The sequence below is a fragment of the Mus musculus genome, chromosome 9 (genome assembly GCF_000001635.26).
Source record: "Mus musculus strain C57BL/6J chromosome 9, GRCm38.p6 C57BL/6J".
Lineage (NCBI taxonomy): Eukaryota > Metazoa > Chordata > Mammalia > Rodentia > Muridae > Mus > Mus musculus.
In genome coordinates this window covers 79,736,945-79,746,600 of record NC_000075.6, presented here as the reverse complement: position 1 = coordinate 79,746,600, position 9,656 = coordinate 79,736,945, and the positions used below count along the sequence as shown (strand labels likewise).

The following is a 9,656-nucleotide window of genomic DNA, read 5'->3' as shown; positions in this document are numbered from 1 at the left end:
TCATTAATCATACCACCCCACATCCCAAACTACTATAGTAATATAAAAGATCCTTAGCTCCAGATTACTTGGACTTAAAAGTATTGAAATACTGTGAAAATTACCAAAATCCACAGGACACAGACATGTCACAAGAGCACAGTGCTGACACTTTCTTGGTTCAGGGTTGCCACAAAGCTTTATGTTTGTGTTAAAAATACCCAGTCTCCGAAAAGTGTTAGAAGCAAGGTGTGCCGGGAGCGAAACCCTTTGTTTTCGTCATTCAGTCCTAGACTTAGTAGGCACAAAGGAGAAGACAGTATTCCACTAGCATTCTACTTTCCTGTGAGCATGGGGATGTTTTCAGAAAATTCCACTTCTCACTGCCCATCATCTACCACTGCCTTTTCTGCATCACAGATGTGTTTGATAACTTGCACTTCCTGTCTTTATAACCTGTGCCTGTCAAGCCCAGACTGGTAGCAGAATACCATAAACAGAGCGCTATAAGTGACAGGTTATTCCTCACAGTTCTGGAGGCAGAACAGTTCCATCTCAAGGTGGGAGCCCATTTAGGTCCAGGTGAGCACTCTCTTTCTCTCTGGCTTGCAGATGCAGCCTTCTTGACACAGCCCCACAGGACCTTTCCTCCTGGTGTGCCCAGGGTGTCCCTTTTGTGTACCAATACTGGACAGCACAACCCTTATGACCTTTAATTGTGGTCTCCTTGGATCTAGAGATCAGAACTTAAGGGTTAGGGCTTCCATGCAGGAACTTTGGGTTGATACAAATGAAAGAATTGTTTCTGCTTCCAATTTAAAGGTAAAGAAAAAAGAAAAAGAAAAAGAAAAAAAGAAGGAAGAGGAGGAGGAGGAGGAGGAAGAGGAGGAGGAGAAGAAGAAGAAGAAGAAGGTGAGCTTACAACCCATCAAATAAAGAAAACACCACTATACCAATTGTTTCAGAATTCCTGTTAGCGCCCCCCCCTCCCCCCACGCCAGAAACCCCTCCTGTGTCACAGAAAGAAAAGTAGAACTGAAAACACAATTCCGCGACTCAGAACAATCTGCAAAATCTGAACCAAAACGTAACTGGTCACCGACCATGTCTACAGCTTTCCACTTGCTGCTGGAGATGCTGCCTTTTCCTCGAGTGACAGTGGCTTAGTCGGTGTTCTATTGCTGTGAAAAGACACCACGGCCACGGCACTCTGGGCTTGCTTTACAGGGTCAGAGGGCTAATCCATTGTCATCAGGAAGAAACATGGTGGCACGCAGGCAGACAAAGTGCTGATCTGCAGGCAGCAGAAACAGAGCCACTGAACTTGGCTCAGGCTTTTGAAATCTCAAAGCCCACCCTCAGAGATACACTTCCTCCAACAAGGCCACACCCACTCCAACAAGGCCACACCCCCTAATCCTTTCAAATAGTGCCTAACCATTAGAATATGTGAGCCTATGGAGCCATTCTTATTCAAACTACCGCAGACAGGGTTTTCCTAAGTGTCTGTCCCAAAGGGAATAGCTAAGTTCCATTTCTGCAAAACATAAACTAAGTTCTATTGTTTTTTTTTGTTTTTGTTTTTGTTTTTTTTTTCTAGACAGTACAAGGTTTTTGACATATTATATATGCATATGTAGTTGTAGTTCAAAGTTCTTTGGACTGTGTTGCAACCTCCTGTCAGCCTCTGCTAGGAGGTAACTTCCTAAAGCAGTCTGAAGACATGAGTCCCTTAGCAACTGAAGGTTGACTTCTTTTGGTTTTCTTTTCCCAGTGTACTCTCACAAAAAATGCTGGAATTCCAAAGGCCATGATACATTTATGGTAAATAACAATTTCAGTTAAAATGGCTCAGCTGGAGCCAAGTGCTTACAAATTAGTTCCATTCTGTGTTCCTAGTGATTTGCTTTGTTTTGTTTTTTACGTTGTGAGGGGTTGTAAAAGAGCCATGTTATCACAAGAGGGGAGTATGGGACACAGAAGAAAGGGTTACTATTTCTCTTGTTATCACGTAACTAAATATTTCTACAAATCTCAATTTAAAAGGCTAAGGATAGCTCTAGTGGGAAAGCCTGCCTCTTTGGAACTCCTATATCATTCCTCAGATACACATCCAGTAACGAGCAGACTTTGCATGTGTACTGGCTGGTTTTGTGTCAACTTGACACAGCTGGAGTTATCACAGAGAAAGGAGCTTCAGTTGAGGAAATGCCTCCATGAGATCCAACTGTAAGGCATTTTCTCAATTAGTGATCAAGGGGGAAAGGCCCCTTGTGGGTGGGACCATCTCTGGGCTGGTAGTCTTGGGTTCTATAAGAGAGCAGGCTGAGCAAGCCAGTAAGGAACATCCCTCCATGGCCTCTGCATCAGCTCCTGCTTCCTGACCTGCTTGAGTTCCAGTCCTGACTTCCTTTGGTGATGAAGAGCAGTATGGAATTGTAAGCTGAATAAACCCTTTTCTCCCTAACTTGCTTCTTGGTCATGATGTTTGTGCAGGAATAGAAACCCTGACTAAGACAGCATACTTTAATTATTTTTGGAAGGAACGAACAGTTTGAGCATCTTCTGACTGCAGTCTGACTTCGTAATATTTGAGAACGTTTTTATAGAAATTTGATCTTGATTTTTTTCTTTATTCTTAACTTACATGCAAAATTGTATTTATAATGTACACATTTTTTTAAATTAAATTTTCTTTAAGATTTGTTTTATATTTATTTTTAATTATGTATACATGTATCTGTATATGGATATATCCAGGTACCTTCAGAGTCCAGAAAAGAGGGATTCAGAGTTCCTGGAGCTGCAGCTACAGGTGGTTGTGAGCCACCCGAAGTGGGTGCTGGGAGCTGAGCTCAGGTTCTGTGCAATAGGGGTGGTTTCTCTTAGCTGTTGAGCCATCACTTCTCCAGCCCCACAACATGGTATTTTGATATATTCACACATTGTGGAGTTATTCATATTTAACATGTACATTAATGCATATACTTTTTGTGATGAAAACACTGAAAATCTATGGTTATAGCAGTTTTCAAGTATATCAGATATTTTTATTGGATGCAATCACTAAGACTAATGAAACCTATCCAGCGCTCCTGTTCTGTGACCTTTGCAAAATGTTGCCTACTCTCCAAAATTCAATTTTACTCTATTTTATGAGTTCATTTTTCCAATTGAAAATGAGATTATGTAGTGATTATCTTTCTGTTCCTTAACATAATGCCCTCTAGATCCATCCATATTCTTGAAAACAACGGGATTCCCTTAGTTTTTAGTGTACCTTTCTATCATTGGTTTATCTGTCTGTCTGTCTGTCTGCCTGCCTGCCTGCCTGCCTGCCTGCCATCTTCTCCCCGCCCCTTTCTATATTCATCTTGGGATGGACACTTTTCATGATTCTAGATCATGGTTAGTAGTAGTACAACAGCAATTAGTGTGAGTGTCAGATAAATATTGCTGCCCCCCCCCCAGTGCTTCCAATTTTTAATTTAAATATTAGTAATTGTCTTTTTTTGGTTTTGTTTTGTTTTGTTTCTTGAGACAGGGTTTCTCTGTATAGCCCAGGCTGTCCTGGAACTCACTTTGTAGACCAGGCTGGCCTCGAACTCAGAAATCTGCCTGCCTCTGCCTCCCGAGTGCTGGGATTAAAGGCATGCGTCACCATGCCCAGCTAGTAATTGCCATTTTTATAATTTCTTTTTACTATGTAAGAATTTAATACAGGTATGCTATAAATCTTAATAATGTCCACTCTGCAGATCCACCATCCAACTCCTCCTGTCCCCCCTCCAACACATCTCTCTTCCAAATTCATGTCCTGCTTTTGTTTTTAGAGCACACTAAATCTACTTCATGTTGCTCATGTGGGCATTGGTATGCAGCCATCCCCTGGGGTGTGGGCAGCCTACCAGTTGACATTTACAAAGGGGAATGGCTCTGCTCCCCCCACCCCTCTGCCCCAGCAGTCATTAACTGCAATATATTCTCAGAGGGGGAGCCTTGGGAGCTCGTCCCCACTCCATGCTGAGTTTTAACTGGCTAGATCTTGTGCAGGTAACCACAGCTTCTTTGATTTCATGTGTGCAATACCATGCCATGGTCCAGAAGACATTTTACAGTTCTCTTCTTCATCTGCCAGCTCTTATACGATCTCTGCTCAGTCTTCGCAATGGCTCCTGCGTGTTGGATGGTGAGAGTTAATATGGACAATCCACCCATAGCTGAACACTCACACTCAATCATACATGGCATGGAGACCCGAGTCAAGTACTTACTGCCCACTACATAAGAAAGTTTCTCTGACAAAGGTTAAGAGCAGCACACATCTGTGAATGTAAACATACATATTTAGAAGACAATTTGATCATATGACCATTTAGCAAACAAAATCAATAGGTTCTTCCCTTGGGCCTATGACTTCCTTAGCCTTGGCTTTTGACTATGTTTTCAGAGCAAGACATGAATCCCTCCTGTGGAGCAGGTCTAAATCCAACCTAGAGAACAGCTGGTTACCTCCATAAAACTGTCTTACCACAATTACACCAGTTGGTAAGTTAGTATTATAGCCTGCAGGATCCAGTGCTGGATAAGACTAGTAATATCTTTTCTCCTCCAGCCTTCTGCAAAGCCCCTCTAACACTATAAAAGCTAGTCAGTGGGGCAAGAGTTCCCCAGTCCATTCAAGATCAGTTTCTTTAATCTTACAACCAGTGTTTTCAGTAATAGGTTATGGGGGGCAACCAAGAGCAATGGCAAGAGCCTAGATTGAGTGGGGTACCTCTGGGCCTCTCTGACCCCTAAATTCCTAGGGGCTTGTGCCTGGCATTGAGATTTTCCTCTAATAATTTATGCCTTCTGGGAGCAACAACATTGTTCACCCATTTGGGTGTACCGACAGTCAATAGGTGTATCATTGACAAACTGAAAAACTCCAAAGGTGGGATTCTGTGTCACATGACAGCTCTGTTTCTATTGTTTGAAGACATTATATTGTAGTGGGCTACTGAACTATAGTTGTGCCATCTTGTGAAAATATCCCTAAGAATATTTGCTAAAACTATCTTGGGTAAACTGATCTCTGGTCATTTAGATCAGCCATAAATACCTTAACAATGTATCCCTGACCTAAAGGTTATAAGAACAGACTGGCCACTAAACTGCTATCTCTCGGCTTCTGTAAACAACACTTGCTTACTACAGATGTTCAGAGATGCTTTTCTTTTCTTTTCTATTTTTAAATTAATTAATTTATTTTTAAATTTATTTACATTTCAAGTGTTATCCCCTTACCTGGTTTCCCCACTCCCTAAAACCCCCTATCCCATTCCCCCTCTCCCTGCTTCTATGAGGGTGTTCCTCCACCCACCCACCCACCCACCCACTTCTGCCTCCCAGCCCTCAATTGCCCTACACTGGGGCATCTATTGAAAAATAAAAGTTTTCTTGAAAATCTCCATCTTAGGTCAGCCAGGCCACGCAACTGTGACAAGGAGAGGGAGAGCAGAACAGAAAATCCCAGGAGAAGGCACCATGTGTTTTCAACAACCCCAAAGTAAAGGATCCGTACTGGGGTTACCATTGCCTATTCTCTTTTCTTGGTTTTATTTAACTCTTTAAACCTTTTGTAAAGTACAAAGTTTATCTCAAGGTTTGTAAGAATATTGTGTAAGCTTTCTGTACCTCAGGATTTATAAGTTTGTTGGGTATGGTTTTTGAAAAGTTGTAAAATCTATAACAAAAAGTTAACATAAAACTTGTCAGGAAAGGGTTGATAGTTAAACATCTACGACATGCTTGGTGTCTTGGATTCAACTCTTGTTTAGAAAATAGAGATAAAAAGGATGTGTGTGTGTGTGTGTGTGTGTATGCGTGTGCGTGTGCGTGCCCGATGGGTTCACCTAGGTGTAAATAGCAGCCCTGTGGCTGGCAGCCATCTTTGCTAAGGTTACAGAGAGACTGTGTTACGGGACTTCATCACCATGCTCATAAATTCCCAAGGCTTAACAGAGCCTACGTCTAACCACTCATGCCTTTGCTATGTTCAACAGCAGGATTCTAGAATATTTTAGATAAGAAACAGCATGTGTTTAATAAATAAGGCATACTTGATAAGTAATAGGTTTATACATTCCTAAGGTCTCTTCATGCTAACAAACTGACTTGAAGTTGCATGTCCAGCTTCTTTCTTTGTCTTTGCTGATTTTGTCGTTAGCTGTTTGAGTAAACTCACTCATACAAGCAAATGTGACATTCTATATGGTATACTATCAAAGGGTAAGAAGAATAAAGGTCCCAGTCTGTCTGTGGTCTCTATTTATGGCTTAAAATTTTATTTTGATGCTAGAGGATCCTCAATTAGAATTTCAATTTAAAATTTTAGGGCTCAACCTTAAGAGGGATAAAACTGTAAAATCTTAATGTTATGGAAGCTACTAACTTGTAAACGGAATGATAATTAAGATGCTAGTTAATGCTCAGTCCCCTTATAAATAATCATATTCTTTTGTAACACTTTTTTAAAAAAATTATTTATTTTATGTACGTGATTATGTGACTACACTGTTGCTCTCTTTAGACATACCAGAAGAGGGCATCGGACCATGAGCCACCATGTGGTTGCTGGGAATTGAACTGAGGACCTTTGGAGGAACAGTCAGTGCTCTTAACCACTGAGCCATCCCTCCAGCCCCAAATAATCATATTCTTTAACGTTCCCAGGAACTATGCTTGTAGTCATGTTAAATACAAATTAATTCATTACAGGGACAACCTTTAGCCTTCTGTATAGTTAAGACTAACTATACAATCAAGGTTAACCCTGAAGCAAATAATTAAAAACAAATAAACTTTATTTTAAATCAGGTATACTTAATAGCTTAGATGATGGCCCTCAATCCCCTCAGAGATCTTCTGAATATGTCGTTTAAAGTGTTTAATGAGCAGGGGGAGAGGGTGGGCGGGGAAGGCACTTACCATAATAGATAAAATAGCCAGATCCTTGTGGTGGCCCTATGGTCTTCTCTAAAAGATTATAAAGGGACACAAATGAACTCTACCAGGAGCTTGCTTCAAATATGGCAAAGTTGGTCATTGAAGAACTGCCCTTTGCCTCACCCATCATCAGGACCCTGACCAAACTGTGGACAAGCAGGACAATGGAATATTGACTGCCTCTCTTTGGCTTGCCCATGTAGGCCAGTCTTTCAAGTTTTCATCCACAGCAAAGTCTCTCAGACCTTCTAGGAGCCCAAGACTGATGCTGTTCCACTCGGCAGCTGAAGATTCAATGCTGTCCTGGGTGATAGCCGACGACTGATGACCTCTGTCCCCAACCAAGCCATCAAGACCACCATGCAGAAACTCAGGGTAACTCTTCAGGAAAAAGGTAAGTCTTTTGTCATTGTAATTGATACAAAGGACATTAGGTTACATATTCTACTCTAATTTACCTTTCTTAGATTTCTGTCCATGTTGACCACTAATTGTAATGTAACTGTTTAGCAACCAGACAACTCTTTTTTCCCCTTAAGGCTGCAACTATCTGATCAGTCCTTCTCCTATATAAAAATCAGGCATTCCTTTTTTTAGAGCTACTTGGTCTCCTGCTGAGAAAGGCAGACTTTGCTTACAGGCTTCACACTGAAGGAGAGAAACTAACAAAACTATCTTTTATTTAAAAAACTTGCCTTTCAATGACTGTTCTCAGTAATCAGCCATCTAGTAATCATAGTAAATAATTGGATGGGAAAAAAAGACTTAAAGTTTATGTAAGTTGCAAGGGTCTAGGGAAGTAACGTAAAGTATATAACTGTAAGTTATGAGAGTCTAAAGAAATGACTTAAGCTATGTGAAAAATGAGACTTAAAGGTGATATATGGTGCAAAGACTTCAAAAGTTCAGAGTTCACACATATTAATCAGTGGAGTTCTCATAAGCTATAAATCTAGCCTTGGTAAAGCATTCAGTATTGTTATCATAGACACAGGTCAAATGGACTCCAGATAAGTACTCCGGTCAGTCAATAGCAGTCTGGGTTGTTGCTGATCCTTGAGGGTGGGCTCGTTCCTTCTCCAGGACCACAGGCCTGAAAGTTTCAAGTGTTAGGATTTTTCCCTATGCTCCTTAACTTTTACCTTCTGTTCCTAGTCTATATCTGTCCCAGAAGATCTCCACTCAGCGGACAGACACCATCCAGGATCAGTGATGTGGCCAGCAAACTGCTCCTGTGGTGGTCTACACCACGCCAGCTCCAGGTGGTCCTGAAGAATCCACAAACCCAATGTTAGCATTTAGTCTAAGCTCCGCCCCACAGTTACCTGGCAACAGCCAGGTGTGCCAGACTCTCTATAAAAGGGGCTGCTTGCTTCCTCTGCTCTCTCTTGCTCTTGCCTTCTTACTTCTGCTCTGCTCTGTCCTCTCATTCCTTCCCCTCCCCACCTCCCTCCATGTGTTTATGGCTGGCATCTACTTCTCTACTCTCTCCCTCTTCCTCTCTTTCCCCCCTCTCTTTCTCTCTGACTTTCTCTGCCTCTACTTACCCTCTTAACTCCCCTTCCCATGCCCTGAATAAACTCTATTCTATGCTATACAGTTGTCGTGTGGCTGGTTCCTCAGGGGGAATGGATGCCTCATCATGGGCCCGAGGAGGCACCCCCTTCCCCCATACCTGACTACACATTCACCAAGCATATTCTTTCTCTCCTTATCTTTTTTGTTTGTTTGTTTTTTGTTTGTTTGTTTGTTTTGTTTTTGGAGACAGGGTTTCTCTGGGTAACCCTGGCTGTCCTTCAACTCACTGTGTAGATCAGGCTGGCCTTGAACTCAGAAATCCACCTGCTTCTGTCTCCCAAATGAGATTAAAGATGTGCACCACCACTGTCAGTCTTCTTATCTTTTTAATACACAACATCCTGGACTTCCGAAAGCTGATGTAAACCAGTCCAACCAATATGATTGCTCTCAGTCTCTTCAGGCTGAGTCAGCAAACCAGAGGCTTCTGAAAAATGTCCTACCATTGCTTGAATCTCTTCCCAGCCTTTGACTAGCATTCCAGACGTCCTGGGCCCTGACGATGACGATGACAATGACGTCCTAATTTCAGCCGAGAAGCAGTTACAGAAAAGAATACATCACCCTTCATCATTAACAAAAGGCTAGCATGTTAGTTCCAAAGGTAACTGTTTCCCCTCTACCAAAGGGTGCTTGTCTCTCTTATCTCTGGCAGAAGGGGCAGGCAGCTAATTATGGTGCCTGTAGGCACAGAAAGGCTCATAATGGCCTCCAGGCTCCTCCAGTATCATAAGTACTTGATAAAAATCAGAGATTTACACAACAGGGCTACTCAGGATGGCTCAGATCTGATTGAATGACTTAGTTCACGGTTACCAAATTTTACCTGGATAAAGTGGGTGTTTCTTTTTCTCTGTCTTGCTGTTCTATGCACACAAATGCTCATTTGTGGATGTTAGTGTCTAACCCATTCTACACTCCTTAGCCAATCAAAAGAAAAAGACACTATAGATACCAGGGGTCCTAAAATTAAATGCCCCAGTCTATGATCTAACTCATTTTCTTAGAATCAGTGGAGCACAGAGTAGGCTACTGAGTTATAATTATGCCATCTTAAGATTCCTAAGAATACTTTAATTGCTAAAACTTTCTTGAGTAAATTGGTCTCT

The 9,656-nt window shown here is 41.7% G+C and overlaps 1 long non-coding RNA gene across 1 annotated transcript; it reads left to right on the top strand.

Moving 5' to 3' along the window:
* Positions 1 to 858: 858 nt before the first annotated feature.
* On the top strand, positions 859 to 6,291 carry Gm39378. Its single transcript, XR_870940.1, has 2 exons — positions 859 to 891; positions 5,441 to 6,291. It is a non-coding gene; the product is annotated as a predicted gene, 39378 (long non-coding RNA).
* Positions 6,292 to 9,656: the final 3,365 nt, after the last annotated feature.